The following is a 19,162-nucleotide window of genomic DNA, read 5'->3' as shown; positions in this document are numbered from 1 at the left end:
TTAACTTTTATGTAAAACATATTATTTATTTAAAAATAAATTTTAGATATATATATATGAATATATATATAACTAAAATGCATAGTAGTCACAACAATCTTTTTAGAACTTAAGGCAACAAAAGATTTTTTGAGGGGAGGAGTATTTCATCGCCGCCCTTGTTGGAATCACTGGCACCGAGATCACAGAAGCAGAAGGGCTCCGGCTGCACTGCTGCTCCTCAGGGCCCCACGGGCAGGGGACTCCCTTACCACCGGCACCGGGCAGGTGGCTCCCGGGACACCAACTTTGGGCAGCACTGTTGTGTAGTTCAGCTGGTTAAAGGTGGTTTTGTTAATTTAATCATGTTTATAATGCATTCAGGTTTCACCAGGAAAACACAGAGGATTCATACTTTTTAAATGAACAAACCTAAAATTTATTAAGCAATAAAAATGATTGCCCAATGACTTATCTTTCTGTGTACTCAATTTTCCTAAAGTGAAACAACTCAAGAGGAAAAGAATTAGAAACGGACATGAGGGTGGAGAGCGCAAATTCCCGGAGGGTCCAGATGGTGCAGTCTGAGTGGGGGGCCGGGAGAGAGGTGTGGAGCTGGTCGGGGCCTGGAGCAGCCATGCTCAGCTTCCGCCAGCCGTTTCCTCGTGGGATGCAGGACCATTGTTACCCAGATCTGGCAATTTTTTCATGAAAGGCCGACAATCTAAATGGCTATGGAAGACCTGCTGATTTTTAAATGACAGAAATTAATTCAAGCTCTAGAAAACACTGAGCAGTGCAGACAAAACAGACCCACAGCTGCAGGACGCCCCAGGCCACCGTGCTCCTGATGAGAAACGCAAGTCGTCACCGAACCCGGAAAACAGGTCAGGAAAACAGGCTTTTTTCTCTGATCCTTTTTCTTTCCCAAAGTGTGACATTTCAGGAAAATCCAGATACGCTTACATCATGTCAGGAATCTGCAGTCTAACGAGAAAAGCAGCATAATTAGAGTAATAGCTGGGAGCGGCCTCAATTCTCTGAGCCGTCCTTTCTGTTGAATCAGGACCAAGGATGGTGTCACCAGATGCCGGCTGACTATGTAACACACACCAGATCTATTTAACCACTGACGAGCCACATTCTCTTTCCAGGGCAATAAGTTAAAAGATTATTTACCTCCCTTGGTTACAAACAGAGGAAATACGTCTTCCAAGACTCAGGGTACTGCGGCCAGTGCCCCCACCCCCACATGAGAAACTATTAGCCACAAAGCTGCAGGGCACAGGTGTCTTCTGAGAGGGAAGCACTCACTCTGCCCTCAAAAGCTTCAGGCCCTGACCTTCTGAGACTCGTAGCTCAGGGCAAATCTTCCTCAAGGAAAAATCGGAAGACTGGCACAGATGTTAGCTCAGGGACAATCTTCCGCAACAACAACAGCAATAGCAGCCCCCCTCGCCCCCCCGCCCCCGCACCGTACAGCCAGGTTGGCATGGCCCCGTGTGACCTCCGAGCCTCTGGATCTGTGACCGCGAGTCTATTTCAGCACCTCAGGAAACTTTGCATGGTTCCAGCCTCACCATTCAACCCACTATTGGCCCAGAGTGTCACCCTGGCCTGCCCACCCTGAAGAAAGCGGCCGAGAGACACTGGCACAGGGAGACAGGGTCGGCCTGGAGGGCAAGAGGGAAAAAATTGAAGAGAGGGAAGCCTTTCCATTTCTCACAAATCAGCTTCTTTCATAAGAAAATCTTCATTTGTGCAATATTCTCTCTTTTCCGGTGATTATGTTCTGAGCTGATTTTTTTTTTAAATAAACAGCAGCAAAAAACTTAACAACAATCAATATGACCCAATTGCATTCTCCCAAATATCCATTTCTGAAATTCCTATCATCAGGTGTTGGGGGCAAGTATGCCATTTTAACCTCAGATCAGGAGGGAAGAGATAAGGGTGTCCCTGATCACATCACAAGACGGAGGCCATGCTGCTCACCCCAGTTTTGTCTGGTGGGGTTGGAGTGGGGCGAGGGGATGACCATCTTAAAATCACCTGATCCATCCTGAGGATTAGAACTTCACTAGAATAATACAAAGCTCCTCTTTTAAAATGTAATCTCTTCAAAAGAACGATTCTCTAACAGTGAAACTTCAAGCATCAGTGGAGAAAAGATATTTTGAGGGACACAGCCTGCTCCCAAAACCATATGATGGAGGCAGCATGCACCGGCTCCTCTGAGCCCTGTTGCCGTGTTGACCTGCTCACAGGCCGCGCCCGCTCGAGAGACCCTTGACACGCTAAGCACGGCAGATTGAGAACTCACAGTGATGCAGAAAATGGCCCAACTGCCCTGAAATCCTTTTATCTGACCAATGTTGTTCCTGCCCCTACCTTCCATGCACTCGATTCTGGAAACATCTCTTCTCACAGAGGGACGGGTAGTCTAATGATGAAATCTCTTAAGCACGTGGGGCGTGGAGTCACTACGCCTGGTTCTGAGCTCCCACTCTGCAGCTGACGACAGAGGCTGTCTTGACAGTGCTCCCAGGCTCCCACCCTCCCGCGTAGCCAGTGCCCCGTTGCCCCTCAGGCGGCAGTAAGTTATCTGTAGCCCATCTGAGCACTTCGGCTCCAACTCCTTGTGAAGCACGGACCAGCTACAGGGCATACCTTGCCATGTCGGCCGGGCTCCTCACGCGCACAGCCAACGACAGGCCTCATTGGCCGAGAGAGTTTATTTACGGTTCCTGATTTTTTTGGACCAGTTTCAAAGCTAAGTAAGCATATGTTTCGCCTCTGCTGTTTTAGGCAGTAGCTGAAACGTAAAAATAAAAATGCTTACACTCGCCTGGGCTGCAGTGTGAACTGCGCTTGACCCCTTCCTGGCACATGGTAAATGCTTGCTGAGTGTCATTTCTTGTCTTCCTTCTCTGTCCTTTGCTACTTGATGCTTTCTGTTCTGCCACCAAAAAACAAACCCAAAACCACATAAAGTAACCAAAACTTCCTGAAATTCTCCCCAAAAATGTCTTTTGTGGGTGAAATTGTGCTTTCATGCGATTCCGGAAAGTAGCGTGTAACTATCGGTAGATACTGACGTTGCTGATGCAGAGGAGCGGGAGCTGGCGACAGAGCTGGGTCTGCAGCCGGGAGCTCCCCTGCTGCCTCCTGCCACAGCCTCCTGCACGCTGAGGCAGCACCAAAAACAAACCTGCCACGAGGATTCACAGTGGTTATTTCTGTGGAATCAAGGGATGGGGGCAAACGTGGGAGAGCGGATATCTTACAGGGCAGAGGGGCATCTGTAGTTTGAACGAGGGTTCCAGTCCACCCCCCAGGATTATTCCCACATGCTGCCACACCCCCCCTGCCCCCCCAGTGAGGGGCACTGCTTTAGATTTTCTAGACCTGGTCTCGCAGGGGAGGAAAAATAATTTCTTCTCTACCTCCCTTTGTTCTTGGTGCAGACGCCCCTGTAACACAGACAGATGAACAGGAGAAAAAAAGCAATTCTAGTTATGTGCCTCCAGGCGCCCCGCAAAGATATGAGACTCCAAAGGCGGCCGGGAGATTGAGGATTATGGGCTGCCCGGAGCTCCGGAAAGGGACAGGGGTCTGTGGCTGACAGGGAGGAGGCAATTCCGGGAAGCTGAGGCTAGGAATGTCGGTAAACAGGCGCCCTGCTGGGCGGGTGAGTCTCAGGGGAGAAAGGGCCTGGGACAGCGCCCCCCCCCCCCCCCCCATGCAGAGTGCCTTTATAAACGTGGATTTCCCTTTCAAAAGGGCGACTTCTACTCTGGCTCCAGAGCTGCTTCTGTCTGCAGTTTCTCAAAAATAATCAGCTCAAAGCAGGTCTGAAGCTTCAGATATGTGTTTGGGGGCACCGCCAGCTGCCCTGACCCTTCCCGCCGTCCAACCGCGTGCTCCTCCAGCTCCTCCCCACGACGTCCCGTTAGCCGGCCTAGCGATGTTTTAGGACCCGATAATGCTCAATTTCCAACGTCCTAAGGGCAGGCTGACGTCAGACCTTACAAAGATCGAGTTGTTGTCTCTGCAGAGGAGAGCTAACCACATTAAGGCTTGCTCCCTTCAGCCTCCACACTTCTCACCCCCTGAATTTCTGAGTTCTGAGACCGGCCTCAGGTACACACTTGTGTCCACATCTGCCAGGACCACAGGTGAGATGAGGGATAAAAGTCAAGACTTTAACCTCCTCAGAGCCGGGAAACATGATAACTAATGTGATTCTCATTCTTCGCTATCAGAAATACACGGACTCCTGGTCTGTAGAATCCTTCTCACGGGTCCCACCGTCTGCTGTGTGCTCCGGGGCTCTCCTCTAACGTTCTAACGTCCTCTCCATTCCCTCTTGGGGGGAAATTTAAGTTGACTTTTCATAAACAAAAGCCCACCCCAACAAAGGAGGGACTGGAGCCCCCTCCATCGCTCCTTTTCAGCCCGTGTTACCCGCAGCCAATAGCAACACTCTCCGTTCAGAAAACAAACGTCAGTGCCCCGTGTGCACACTGAGTCCAGCACCAATCTGTGCGGCGTCCTCGCGGCTGGCTGTCTCCCGCAGCACACGATGAACTTTTATGGAGGGGGCGGGGAGTGCAGAACCACATGCAAGCGAAACCCAACATCCTTCTCCTCCTCAGTGTCATGTCAAAAGCCAGATAAGAGCCAAAGAGGAGGCTGGGCGAGGAGTGCGCCACGCAGCCGCTCGGAGAACCACCCTCCGGCTCATTCCGGAGCGGGTCACGCCTGGGCACCACCGCAGCGTCTCTCCCCGCACAGGACCCACCGCGGTAAGTGCCTCCCTGTTTGTTTTCCTCCCACCACACGTTTGCAGCTGACCTGGGGAGGATTCCTGCTAATGACGTGTTTACAAAACAGTAGCCGGACTAACCACCCGCTGGTAAAAGGGGAAAAAGACTCCAGATCGTTTGTGGAAATGCTCCATGTGCAGATTCTTGTTTTGGGTCCTGCCAGCAGTTTCCAGGGAAGATCACAACAGGGTTCGCTGCAGCTGCTGATTGATGTAAAATCCTGGAAGATGATGAGGCTGCGGGGGAAGGACGGAGGGAAGGAGGGCAGAGAAGGACGTTCAGTAACTTCCTCAGCTTTTACCTAGAAAATTACAGCGCACAAATGTGGGTTTAAGTAGCTGTGACAGGACTAGTCAAAGTCCTTATGGAAAGCCCACTGCAGAGAAACCCAGTAGGAGACAGCTGCTCTCTAAGAGGAAAACTGAGTTCTCCCTCCTTCCAGTACAAGGTAGGGAAAGCTCTAAATTGAGTAGCAATGGGATTGGTTGTTTTTTCCCTTGCTTTTTAAGATGAAGAGCTTGTGGTTCTTCAAAAGGAACGTTTCTTTGCTGTGCTGCATGTCTGAAATCTCACACCCAAGACCTGTTGGAATAATTGGCCTCGGGCTCGCCTAAGGAAGGACCGTGGCTAGACGCAGGGAAGGAGCTGGGAGAGGGCTGCGCCTGCCCGGTGGTCCCTTGGTGGTCAGACAACTGTCAGCACCAATGGCTTTTTGTCTAATACTTTATTCTTCCCTCCAAAAGAAAGCTAATGAAAACCAGATGAGGCTTTGATAACAGAACTTTCATCAGCAATTACTCTCTTAAATTGGCCCTTTTCACTTAAAACAAACTCATTCGCCCAAGTTTCCACTAACTTGTTGCTAAATTAAATCCATCAATGTTTTGTTTGTTTGTTCTGCAGAAAAAAAGGCCCAGGGACGTTTCTCCGGGTCTCAAATTACCCTCTTCAAGTAATTCCTCTTACTGAATGATTCTCCTCGTGTTGGCACGTCTTCCAGACACTGAATGGTTTTTAAGTTTTTCATGGCCTTTATTTGTGATTTTACCTGACACTGAAGTCCTTTACTTTATAAAAGAATGTCATGCATTTTTATGTTACCTTACAACGAATTGTCATGGGAAGCAACATCCCTGACCTATGTGTTTAACCCAATAATCCCCTTTCCAGGGCCACAGCACATGGAGCTAGCCTTCAGAAGAAACTTTAAAAGGAGAAAAGCTTTATGCTCAAAGATTTTTTTTCCAAATTATTTATAATTTTAAAAAGCCAGAAGCAATCTAAATATCCAACAGTAGGAGGCTAGGTAAGGAACTTCTTATATATCATCTCAATGAAATATTTTGCAGTCATTAGGAAGTCAAAATTTGGAGGGTTATGAAGCATCATGGATGGGTGCTCATGTTATAAAGTTAACAATGATTATAATTATGTAAAAAATAAATGCAGGTGAAAAGAATTGAAGAAATTATGCAAAATTGAAAATAGTTGTGTTAAGCTGGTGGTTTGTCAAGAAGAAAAACTTTTCATCTACTCTCTTAGGTTCAGTTGCTGAGGGCCTGCAAATTACCTGACAAGTGACAGATTAGCAAAAAAACCCACAAAATTTAATCGCATATGTTATTAAGGTACATAGGGGAATTCACAGAAAAATGTGACTCAAAGGGATGGTTAGAATTTGGGGGGCCAGCCTGGTGGAGTAGTGGTTATGTTCATGAGCTCCACTTTGGTGGCCTGGGGTTCTCAGGTTCAGATCCCAGGTGCAGACCTGGCACCACTTGTGAAGCCATGCTGTGGTGGCATCCCACATAAAATAGAGGAAGATTGGCATGGATTTGGCTCAGCAACAATCTTCCTCAAGCAAAAAGAGGAAGATTGGCAACAGATGTTAGCTCAGAGCCAATCTTCCTCAAAACAAAAAGAATTTGATCCTTGTATACTGTCTTAATAGAGGAAAGTAAGGAGGAAAAAGGCCACTTATGGGAAGACAAATGACCTTTTAGAGATAAATAAGCGCTTAGGAGAGTAGATGGGCGGTACGTGACAACATCTGCTAAGGTGTGGTTGGAGACTCCCCGTCTCCGGTGGTGAAGTGTCAGTCTTGCGGTTGCTCCCAGGGAGGGGACTTATGAAGCTACGTTCTCCTGAGACCTCAAACGCCTTCTGCTCACAGTAACTTTTGCGCCACAGCAGCATATGCTGGACCCCCTCAGGTGATCTATTCCTTCTTTTTCACCCAAACTTTTTCTAGTAGCCCGTTACTTTTATTATTGAAAAACTTTATAATGTTGCTAATTCCTATCTATTTTTTTCTTCCGGTCTCAATTTTCACATAAACTACAAAAAGACCCTTCAATCTGGCAGGTGCTCTTTGGTTCTCATTCACCTGGTTTCTTCAGTGACATTAACTCTAATAAAGGTTTTTGCCTCATAAAACTTCTAATGAAAGTCGTAAAAGCCAAGACCACAATAAACATTGATGATATAAAAATTTAAAAGGTGGGAAAGACATAACTAATTAAATGAAGATTACTAACAGCCTTCTCTTAAACTGGACCGTCTCCACACACACCTTGCATCTGTGGTCACACAAGCTCGTCACGCTTGCTACTCGATTTTTCCTGTCGCCCAGAGCTGCGGTCCCAACCCCGCCTCCCGCCTGTTCCACAGCTGAAGCAGAGCAAACTAGCGCCTCAGTTTCCTTTCCTCTGAAATAACGTGATGGACTCAGCTCCTCCCAGCACCTCCATCTCCTCCCTTTTTTAAACCTCTGCTTGTTAAATCGTCCACAGCGTGGGGCACGTGGTGGGCGCCCAGCACGTGCAGTTGGTACCTAATAAAGGTTGGGAGAGTCTTTTCTTCAGACTATTTTTTCATCTTCTTCAGTGATCAGAGTATGCTCTGATTATTCCGTTGATACTCAAATAAGATGCAAATACTCCTCATCGTTAAAGAGAAGGGAGTCAGGAGGAACACAGTACACGTGATCCAGGCGCAGCTTTCTGCTGGAAAGGATGAGTCCTCCGTTCAGCCAAATGAGGATGTTGTTCAGGTGGTTAATTAGGGGGTGGAAGGGCAAGGGTCAGACGGGGCCTGGCTTTGCCCGTGGAAGTTTCTCTGTGAAGCAGACTGACCCAGGGGGGAACCAAACGTCCAGCCTTGGTCTCCTTGGCTCCCCCACCCCCACACCCCGCAGCAAACACATCCACTGGCCCGTGTGGCCTTGGGTGTGGGAAACACACACAGCCGCCCCCCAGCACAAGTGCAAACAGGGACCTGGTTTGTGACAAACAGATCCATCAAGTCAAATAACCAAGGTGTGTGAGCGCTTTCTGAATGGCTGGGATTTTGTGTTATTTTATTGTTTGTTTTCGCCTCTATCTTCACGCAAAGGGAGACAGAAGTTGGAAATCTGTTAGTTATTTGGAAGTCTGCTATTTTCCATATTTTGGGGGGAAGGGGGCCTGTTTATCGTTAACCAAGAGGCCACCTGCCCCTGTCACACTCAGTCAGGCAAGTGTCAACCGGAGCGTCGGTCAGTGTGGTGGGAGAGGACGCCGGGATTTTAGTGGGAGTTCTCGCCTTCACTGAGCTTAGAGTTGTGCTGCCTGGGAGACAGAATACGTTACAAACAAAAAGGTTCTAAAAGTGTGCGGTACCCACAGAATACGGAGTTCAGCAGAGGGAGGGAGGGACAGATGGGAACCGGAGTGTGCGGCTTCACAGGCCACGTGGGAGGGGAGACTGAGGGGGAAGATGTGGACTGACTGCGCAGCTGCGTGTGCGCACCTGCCAGAAGGCCTGCTCGGCCGAGGAGCCCCGAGGGAGGACTGCCAGGAGGGAGGAGCCCGAGGAGGGGGTGTGAGAGCAGCACGAGAGGGAAATGCCAGCAGTTTGTTCCCCCAAAACGTCACGGCACAAGCAGCCGTATTTGGGGTCTCCTCTGACAGCAAATGTCGGAACGGAAGAGAATTCTCCAGCCCACTCCCCTCACTCTGTCCACAGCTCCACCCGCTTTGACAAGGCAGCAGCCCGTGCTCGGGCGGGGCCCCCATGGAGTCTGGTGCTCAGGAGGAGCTCAGTTCACCTCCTCGAGGCCCCCGCAATGCTTGTCAGTGCTTCTTCTCAAGTGCGATGTATTTACCGGGTAAACGCAGTGGGTACCGCATCAGCCGATGGGGACACCCCAGTGAATCCTGAATTGAAACTCTAAACACTACCCCATTTATGCCCACTGTCAACTGGGCAATTTCAGGTTACAATGGGAATATATTTATATAGCACTTCCCATTTCACTGCGCTATTTTGGCAACACTGCTGACTACTCTCCTCTAGGGAATCCACATATAACCCGATTCCGCAAAGAAGGTTCTCACTGAAGCCCTGAAAACTGGTAACACCAGTGTGGCTGATCTTTGTACAGTCTTCAGAATTTAACCAAGCCAGTAATACAGCTGCTCTCAAAGCCAGGCAAACCCAGTTGGGACCAGGAGGTCCCCAAGTGGACTTGGCTTCGGGTGCAGTTCTGTATTTTGTTTTTTGCAGGGTAAGACTCGCCCTAAGGTAACATCTCTTGGCAATCCTCCTCCTTTCCCCCACCAAAGCCCCAGGACATAGTTGTAAGTTCTTCTGCTTCTTGCATGTGAGCCACTGCCACAGCATGGCCACTGACAGATGAGCAGTGTAGGTCTGCGCCCAGGAACCAAACCTGGGCTGCTGAAGTGGAACGCACCGAATTTTAACCACTAGACCATCAGGGCTGGCTCCAGGTGCAGTTTTTAAATTGAAGGCTGAAGTAGAGTAGGAAAGCTCAGGCCCACAGTGGGTTAGGTGGGCATTCTTAGAACCCAAAATAGGAGGCCTGGTTGGGATCACTGGCAAAATGGCAGCCCCTGGACAACAAAGTTGAAGCAAGGTGGAGCCAAGGGAGGAGTTCACGTGCTAGGTTTAGCACATAAGGAATTCAATAAGCAGAGGTCAGAGTCTTCTCTCAGGAACTGTGCACAAGAAAGGCAGAGCTCACACGTGCTTAAGATGGCCTCCAGGGTTACCCCCTGAAATTCTAGTTGTCTTTCTTTTTAGGCAAGAAACAAAAAAAGTTATTGAAGAACTGTCCATGGTCAGCCAGTCAGTCACTTAGTACCAGAACTGAATCCGCTGGGAGGGGTTCCCCCATTTCAAACACTTCACACAGTTGCGCGCAGTAGACCCCAGCACTCAACCAAGAGTGATCATTGCAAACACGTGTAGCGCGATCATCACAAAGTGTCTGAGGACGCTAAGGGTACATCGGGCTCAGACACAGGCAGAGGGAACATTCAAAAGGGAAGACCCCAGGCAGAAGGACCTTGAAAGGAGCTGTGCAACCAGGCAGCTTGCAAAGGACAAGGGACCCAGGCCAGGTCTAATAGACATGTGCAGGGTTGAATTTTCATTAGGACCAGATTGTCCCTAAAGGCACGAAAAATAGTTTGTATATAAAGTCAGATCATTGGGCCTAGAAGAGAGTGCTTATAGATAGGACATCCTTAATTTTTCACAAAACTTTCTCTTTGGTGGTTTATAATGATAAACCTCGATTTGAGTGGGAAAAATGTGGTAATGGAGCATTCTGCTTAGTTATATAACTAAGAGTGGACCTAGTTTTTTTATTAGGTTGTAGCATATAAAAGTGCTGTTATTTGACCTTGACCTTTTTTTTTATCGGTCCTACTCCTTTCTTCACAAATTTTTTTAAAAATTTTTCTGCTTTTTCTCTCCAAATCCCCCCAGTACACAGTTGTATATCTTAGTTGTGTGTCCTTTTAGTTGTGGCATGTGGGACACCACCTCAGCGTGGCCTGATGAGCAGTGCCATGTCCACACTCAGGATCCAAACGGGCAAAACCCTGGGCCACTGAAGCGGAGCATGCAAACTGAACCACTCGGCCATGGGGCCAGCCCCCAGACCTTGACCATTTTTGACCTAACAAAATGGCAATTTCTTATGTTTCAACATAAAACATGGATTACTAATTTAATAAAAAATAGCACAGGCCAGTCCCATGGTGTAGTGGCTAAGTTTGGCACACTCCACTTTGGTGGCTTGGATTCACTGGGTTTGGATCCCAGGTGTGGACCTACACCACTCATCAGCCATGCTGTGGTGGCATCCCACATATAAAGTAGAGGAAGATTGGCACAGATGTTAGCTCAGGGCCAATCTTCCTCAGGGGGAAAAAAAGAGTACAATATATTTATATATATAATTATTTGTTTTATTATACAAACATTTGATCTATGTTTTTTATTTATACACATTATATAGTTGACTCTATTTAACACTGAAACCATACTAAACATACTGTAGATTGATGATGGAGAAAGCGCTTCCTCCTCAGCCCCTAAGCTGACCGAGCACCCGTCGTGGTTCCTGCCCTCTGCGCTGTGCTTGAGACACAAGGGTGAGTGAAGCACCATCCTGCCCTGAGGCTTGCACAGTCGAGTAAAGGAAACTCACACATTAGCAGAGCATTGCTACAGGAGGCCGTGTGCACAGGGTCAGAAGGAAGCCCTGCAGTCAGGCAGACCCAGAAGCCTTGTCTGAATGACTCGGGCAGGAGGGCCCGGGCCCATGTGCATAAAAAGCTGATACTTATGGCCTGGGCTTTTGAGAAAAGAAAAGGTCAACCAGCAAGGAGACAGGAGGCACGGTGCTCACATCTGTCTCCACTATCGGGGTTTGGGTGAAATTTAACAGGTTAGGGGAGCAGGCAGGCTCGCAGGCACAGGATTGGAGGGGTGTAAGCATTTATGGGAGGGTGTGGACAGGGCTTTAACTCCGGATCTTCCCAGGCATCTGAGGAGAGTCCGGCTTCCGAGTCCTGGTCGGCCCCGTCCTCTGGTTCTGTGGGGAGAAACTTTGGTTCATGTCGCAAGTCGCCCCCTGCTCAGCTCTGGAGACCAGCTTGCTGTCTGGGCGCTGCCCCTGCCGGGCCACTTTACCGTTCTGCGATGCACGGGGCCAGTTTAGACTGGTGCCAGCGTTGCATGGGCTTCGCCACTTTTGTTAACTGCCCAACCCCCCTTAGCCTCATGGAATAATAGCAGTCCTTCAAGGACTGTCAGGAGATGAAATGGGGAAATGCGCGTGAAGTTGCTTTCCACTGTACTGTACTTAACACGTACTCAGGAAATGCTAGGGATTACCGTAATGTGTTAGATGCTACTTATATAATTAGGTATGCTTGGTATTTGCTTCCTTCTGAATGTAGTTGGGTGAACTGGTTCTAATTAAAAGCGATATAGGACTAGACAGCCAGACAGTGTATAGTGAACTTGTTTGCTCTTGATAATAGTTGGGAGAAAAATCTCATCATCTCTCCCTGGAAGTCGAACCTGTTGTTAATCAAAGGTCCTGGTCTGATTAAGTGGCTGGATGGATTCAACACGGCCCTCACGAGAGAGGCTAGCATCCCAGGTACTCAACATTCTTTTAACACCTCTAATAAGAAAGAGGAACGCAGAGGCTGGCTCCGTGGCCGAGCGGTTAAGTTCGCGTGCTCCACTGCGGCAGCCCAGGGTTTGGATCCTGGGCGCGGACATGGCACTGCTCGTCAGGCCACGTTGAGTCGGCGTCCCACATGCCACAACTAGAAGGACCTGCAACTAGAATATACAATTATGTACGGGGGTTTGGGGAGATAAAGCAGAAAAAAAAAAAAAAGAAGATTGTCAACAGTTGTTAGCTCAGGTGCCAATCTTTAAAAAAAAAAAAAAGAGGAACTGAAAATGGGAGCTAATGGATTTGATGATAATTAAGAATTTAAATGCCCTGCTCAAATTCACCTTTGCCTTCACAGACAAAAATAAACGTTAGTTATCACCGAGATGCCCATGGGCGTGAATGCCTTTTATCAAAATCCACTGAGCAGTCTTTCCACCAGTCAGGAAATCTTATTCTGTTCTACTCCCCGCCAGGCACCACACTTGGCTCTGGAGGTAGAAACATAAACCAAACGACAGCCTGATTTTCATCAAATAAGCCAGCAAATGTATAGCTGAAAACTGTGAGGAGTGAGAAGCAGGCCACCGGTATAGACCAGCACAGGCTGTGGAGGTCAGGTAAGAGTTCTCTTAGGAAAGCGATGTCCAAAAGTACAGCTCACCCACTAGAAGTTTGGTGATTTTCTCCTTAATTCCAAAACCACCAGCAAGCTCAGGAAATAAAAGCTTAGTTGAGTCAATTGTTGGGTAACCTTATGGAAAATACTAAGTTGACATAAATTATTCATTCCATTACCCAACTGTGTAGATAATATTAAACATGATTTTTCTGTTTGTCATTCTGCCCCTTAGGGGTTTCCTTTCATAACTTGGTTCAAAATAAAACCATTCACCTCTGGAGTGAGTTGATCACAATCCACACACACACAAAGTGTATACTTAATTACAGTTCTTTGCACGCACTAACCAAGAAGATGTGAAAAATGTAGAAGACAGTAAAATGACTGAGCTCCCCCACCTTGTCTGGGAGGGTTGCCTTGCTCTGGAATATTTCACATATAAACATGATATTTCTCCGTCGTCTGGAGAGGTTGCATGGGGAGCGGCATTTCAGCACACACTTGAAACTGCATGTCTTGTAGGAGGGATTATAATATCCCAAACACTAAATAAAAGCAGTATTTTCAGATTTCCTCAGAAATGTATTACATCTCCCAGAACACAGGGAGGGAAAAAAAAGATTATAGAATGTCTCTCCATTTTAACTTTTTATTAGAATATTTTTAAGACTGTTCATACTCATTTATTCCAGCCTTAAGGAAACAAAGACCTGATTTTTGAGAACCGGATCTATTTTCTAGCCAGAGCAAATGGAATCTGCTCAAGTGCGCCAAGTGTTCTCTGTAATTTCCTCGAGAATGACTGTTTCTTCCTTTTTACATTCTTCTCAAGCAATCAGTAAGTAACTTATTCATAAACCTAAGACATTGCCCAAACAGAATTTCCTTGGAAAAGCTGGGTTTTTCTTGCTGAGCCAGACAGTTGATGTGTTTTCTAGCCAGCTGGATTACAGCTAAAGCAGTGAGATTACAGCAAGAAGCCAGCTATGCTGTACAGATCTTCATCACAAGCAATGAACTCATTCACAGGAATCATTTGATGCAAAATAAATAAACTCCTTTAGTAGAACATAGGATCAGACTGTCCTGCTTTGGAAAGGAAGGGATGAGCACAATGTAGCTTTATTGTAACAGCAGGAAACCATTCTTTTGTTGCTCACAGTGGTATCTTGGCTGATGGTTTCCCTTAGAATGAAACATGAATCCCAAATGTTATCTTTAGATAACTAGCTCTCTTTAGAGCCATTGACCATTAAATTAGCTGGAAGCCCAAGAATTTGCCACCTTTCAACAGTCATATGCTAGTTATATATGTTTTTTCATAATACACCCTAACAACAGGAGTAGTGCAGTAATATCATAGCAATGACATCTCACAATTTCTGAGCTCTTCTGTGAGCCAGACACTGTGCTGAAACTCACCCACATCTTCTTGTGTAATTCTCACAGAAACTCTCCAGTGACTTACTGATGAGTTTTCTCCCCAGATGACAGAGGAAGAAACTGGAATTGATTGTAATCGAAAAATGATGTAGTGTCTGTGATCACTGTCTCTCATTTGCTATTGTAGGGGAGGAAAAATATCTTTTCCTCCTCCTCTTCCGAATTCTTGGCTGGAGAGGCTGTAACAAAGGACAGGTTAACAAGAGAAAAGCCTACAAATTCATTTAACATAAGTTGTGCACGACAGAGGAGCCTTAATAAGAAAATGAAGACCTGAAGAAACAGTTAAACTTGTGTTTTTATACTAGGTTTGATGAAGAGCAGAAAGTCATGGAAAATGTGCTAGGACAAAGGGATATGAGCTCAGGGGAGTAATCTAGGGGACTGAGCCAGGCCTGTTGGTCCAGATCCCTCTCAGCATCCCTCCTTCCTTGGAGATAAGGATGCTCCTTTCCTTGGGTACCGGGAGGGCCTCTTGCGTGAGGGTTTAGTGACCCGCTTCAGGGAAGATCAGCGGGTCCCTCTGACACTTGCTGTTTCTTAGATTCTTTCAGCTTAGTTTTTCAATATGCCAAGGTGCTGTATCTGGGGTAGTGCCTCCTGAGCCCCATCAGTATCTATGCTGGATTGAGGAAAAGAATGTGAAGTAGCACCTACAAACTAGAAAACAGGACATAGAAATCCACTCTGAGTGGAGGGAAACAGGAAACGGGAGACTGCAGATAAAGAAGAAAATTACAATAGTCGTAGAGGACCATGACCCAGACACTGAGCTTCACTTAATCGCCTCATTTCATCCTCCCAGATGCTCAGTCCAGTTGATACTATTATCTTTATTTGACAGAGGAGAAATGGGGGCTCAGAGCTATTGACTCACTTCTCAAGGCCACACAGGTAGGTCGTAAGTGACACTGCAATTAGAAAGCAAGATCTGTGACCCGAGGGCTCCGGTTCTCATGCCGTAAAATTCTGCCCAGAGAGGCTCCTGACGGTGTCTGAGTCACATCGAAGCACGTGGTGAGGATGGGCTGGTGGGAAAGAGGGAGGTTCAGCAACTGGAGCAACCAGGGCATCAGAAGAGAAGGAAGACAGGCATGGAAGACTGGAGAAGGGAATGCAGAAATAAAACCCAACTTGACGCGAACACCCAAGAAATGTTTAGCTATCCCAAGGGAGGGTTGAGGCTAGGAAAGTTATGGATTAGCTGTGACTGAACTCCTTCAGGGGCTGCTGTGCCCCACTTTGTTGAAGCAGATAGTGTCCTCAGGCCAAGGAAGGCTTTCTGTGTTCTCAAACCTCAGCGTTGATCAGGCAAAGGCGCATCTAACCAGTTATCCTGGAGTTTGGGGCTGGCCAGATCATTGCCTGGGCTCCCTGTCTCCGTTTGAGTAGCTATAGCAGAGATTAAAGTGGTCTCAGATTGACTCGGGGCGGGGGGGGGCGGGGGGGGCGCGGGCGGAGAGCTGCACGTCCTTGAACCCTGTGCTAGCGTCCTGGCTACGCAAACAGTTGTGATAATCTTGCTTATTGTCTCCATTCCAACAGTCGTATTAAGGACCCAGCTTCTAAAACACAGTCCTCAAAGAGAACAGAGAACAGAGAGGGATAAAGGGAAGAAAGTCTGGGATCCCTAAAGAAAGAATTTATCTCAGCAACACCAGACTTGCAGTGGCGTGTGAATCCTCTCCTCTTGAGCCCTTCCCTGCCTGCCCGCTCTTGCACTTAGCACCCTTCCTTTAAGCGAGGGCGTCCCTTGTCATCCTAGAGCGGAAGGTAAACTTGGGTTTTGGAAACTGAGTGTACCCAAAAGAAACTTCATACACATTTTTTTTTAAACGTTACCTACACCCCTACATTTTTCTCCTTATCTCTGTTGTTCTCTGAAGGTCAGACCAACACTTTTGGATTAAAGACTTACTAAAAGATAATTTTTTTAAAACTGAGCTTGCAGATACAGAGAACAGGCTGGTGGTCGCCAGAGGACGGGGTTGGGGATGGAGAATTGGGTGAAGGGGGTCAAAAGGTACAGACTTCCGGCTGCAAGACAAATAAGTCAGGGGATGTAACACAGTATGGTGGCTATAGTTTATGATACTGTGTTACATATTTACAAGTTGTTCAGAGAATATATCTTAAAATTTCTCATAACAAAAAAGAATTTCGTAACTAGGTATGATGACAATGTTAATTAGATTCATTGGGGTGATCATTTTGAAGTATACGCAAGTATGGAAGCATTATGTTGTACACCTGAAACTAATATAATGTTATGTTGTCAATTATACCTCAATAAAAAAAGAAAGAAAAACAAACAAAAAAAAGATAATTTTTTAAACAAGTAAATCATGACTCAGATACAAATATAAATTTAACGTTTCAAATGTTTTATTAAACTTATTAATTAATGATAGAATCTGTAAGGTGTTACAATGGGTTAAAAGGAGAATTCAGGGGTGGGTAAGTTCGCACATTCTGCTTGGTGGTCCAGCTGGACCTATGCATTGCTCATCAAGCCACACTGTGGCAGGCGTCCCACATATAAAGTAGAGGAAGATGGGCATGGATATTAGCTCAGGGCTAATCTTCCTCAAAAAAAAAAAAAGGAGAATTAAAAGTATGACACATACAGGCCATCGGGAATATTGAAATGGATTTATAAGCAGTTGCAAAACTGGCCAAACTGGTCAGTATTCACAGAACAGCAATCAATCTCATTCCATGGACACGATTCGTTTGTGCTTCCATGGACAAGGATCTTTTGCACCATTGTAAGTTGTCTACAACTTGCACAGCTGTAAAACACCCAGAGAGTGACAGCACAGAGAACTGGAAAAGGCACACCTCACAGGATTCCCAGGAATCTTGTTGCCCGTTTCAAAGTCCTTCACAGTTTTTCCCGACAGGCCCTAAATACTGAAAAAATTATGATATCCTTCTTCATATGTAATTCAATATTAAAAAACCCTAAAGCAAATCTCACCAATTTCATAATGAAGTAAAATGGCTTCTTCCCAGAATTTCTCGTTGTGAAGTTATGGATAAATTGGCGGAAGTTACCCTTTCTGATGTCCCGCTGCCTCTGCTTTGCTGGTGGCCTGAGTTGGCTGTGGAGCAGTCCTCTCCTCCGGTCACTTAGCTCCTGGCCACACGGTGACGTCTTTAGAAAATCCTCTTGTGGGCCAAGCCTTAGTATAGGCCAACAGCTGAGTATTTCTTAATGAAATAAATCTAAGGAAAAAATGCAGGAAGCATTATGTGGTACTGTCACTGGAAACGGTCAAACATCCGAACTGACACCAACCATAAGCTGCGTCTTCCCGGGCACTTCCACATCACGAATCGGCTTCCTCTGTGTGAACACCGCTGTCCTGACTTCACTCCATGTTCCGGGTCAGGGGGTCGAGAGGCTGGGGAGTGTGGTCCTTTTTAAACTATGTGGTAAGACGCCACCTTGAAAACACTTTGGATATTTGCTAGGTGTGTCAGTTAAAAAGATAATTTTTATATTATTCAGTGCAAAATAACTAGTTACAAACTTAAACGAATTATTTTAAATAAAAGTTGCCTAGGGCGGAGGTAGCTTTCTAGATTTGAAAATGAGAAGGTGGGGGCTGGACAGGAGGACAGAGATGAAAAGTGAAGGCTCTCGGTGACACTCTGCTCCACTTTCTCTGGTTCTGAGCTGGAAGGAGAAATAGTGAGTACAGTCAAGCAGACCAGACAGAAGACCCAGAAACTACAGCGGGGATCTCAGGGTGACACTTGCCAGTTAGAGCCGAGCCCCATCAGCCACTAGCACCATCAGCAATCCCCCAGTGGTTTGTCCTGATCATGGGAGGACTGTTGTTTCCTGGTTGACACTTCCACCCAGCCCCAAGGGGACAAGGGTCCAAACGGGACAGGACTGACACCTGGCCCATGCCCATGTCCACATCGATTTGGGTTCCTGGTGGTTCTGCCTCCGGTTTTGATTTCTGCATTCCGACACCTAGCTGACCGTCCCCTGCAGCTTTATTCATTTCTGGCCCCACTGAGTGAGCACCGACGCTTTGCTAATAAATAAGCTGTATTCAGCGATGCCAGTTCATACCGCCGGCTGACTTCATTCCTCCACGGGTGGTGGACCACCCCTTCTCTGTGTGGTGAGTCGTCCCCCGGGCCCTTAGCTGTGCTGCACGTCTTTGCTCAGGGTCACTGCACACCTCGGTGCCCTTCTTTCCAAGCGCCCCCTGCCCCTCCTGCTCCAGGAGCCGGGCAGCACTGCCTCTCACGCCTTCCAGGGCAGCCTCAGCCACACCAACTACAGGTTGCTGAAATATTTCCAGAATTCTGATTCTCCCAACTTGCAACAGGAAAGAAGAAGTAAGAAAAGAAGCAAAGACACATTTAATTTTGGCCAGAATGCTCAGAGCTGACGTGTAGAGGTAAAATGATTAACTATACCAAGATGGTGTTTGTCCCACATCTCCCACACTTGTTCTTTCACTGGGTGTCGACTGAGTATATTCCTTGTTCTAGGAATTGTGGCTACAGCTGCAGCCGAGGACACAAAAGGCAAAGTTGGGTCCTGGGAGTTCATGCCGCACAGTGGTGGGTTTTCTTAGCATGAGGAGGTAAATAATTAACAACTTAAGGAGTTCTACTTTGAGAGGGGGAAATTTGGAGTCTAATTGGCATGCTGATCTCTGTGAGGAAGCTTTAAACTCCTGCAGAATCTAAAGGGTGCAGTGCTCCAAGAAGGGCTGCCTTGCAAACTCGAAACAGAGTTGAAAGACTGGAACAACCGCATTCCTACATGAAATCTCA

The 19,162-nt window shown here is 46.9% G+C and overlaps 1 protein-coding gene and 1 long non-coding RNA gene across 5 annotated transcripts in view; one reads left to right on the top strand and one right to left on the bottom strand.

Moving 5' to 3' along the window:
* LOC139076687 (uncharacterized) lies at positions 1 to 2,681 on the bottom strand. Its single transcript, XR_011528575.1, has 2 exons — positions 2,371 to 2,681; positions 1 to 966 (listed from the first exon to the last, which is right to left on the bottom strand). It is a non-coding gene; the product is annotated as an uncharacterized lncRNA (long non-coding RNA).
* A 1,353-nt stretch (positions 2,682 to 4,034) lies between these two features.
* CMKLR2 (chemerin chemokine-like receptor 2) overlaps positions 4,035 to 19,162 on the top strand; it is a 43,592-nt gene continuing 28,464 nt past the window's right edge. The window contains exons 1-2 of one of the 4 annotated variants that reach the window (XM_070580885.1): positions 4,665 to 4,787; positions 13,606 to 13,751. The gene's annotated coding sequence lies outside the window, so the exon portion shown is untranslated. Of the gene's footprint in view, positions 4,788 to 13,605; positions 13,752 to 18,407; positions 18,499 to 19,162 lie in introns of those variants that run through there. The other 3 variants (XM_008528695.2, XM_008528696.2, XM_070580886.1) reach the window with 3 other exon arrangements.

This window comes from Equus przewalskii, chromosome 17, assembly GCF_037783145.1.
Source record: "Equus przewalskii isolate Varuska chromosome 17, EquPr2, whole genome shotgun sequence".
Classification (NCBI taxonomy): domain Eukaryota; kingdom Metazoa; phylum Chordata; class Mammalia; order Perissodactyla; family Equidae; genus Equus; species Equus przewalskii.
The sequence above is the reverse complement of the archived record's forward strand: the minus strand, read 5'-3'. Positions and strand labels throughout refer to the sequence as shown.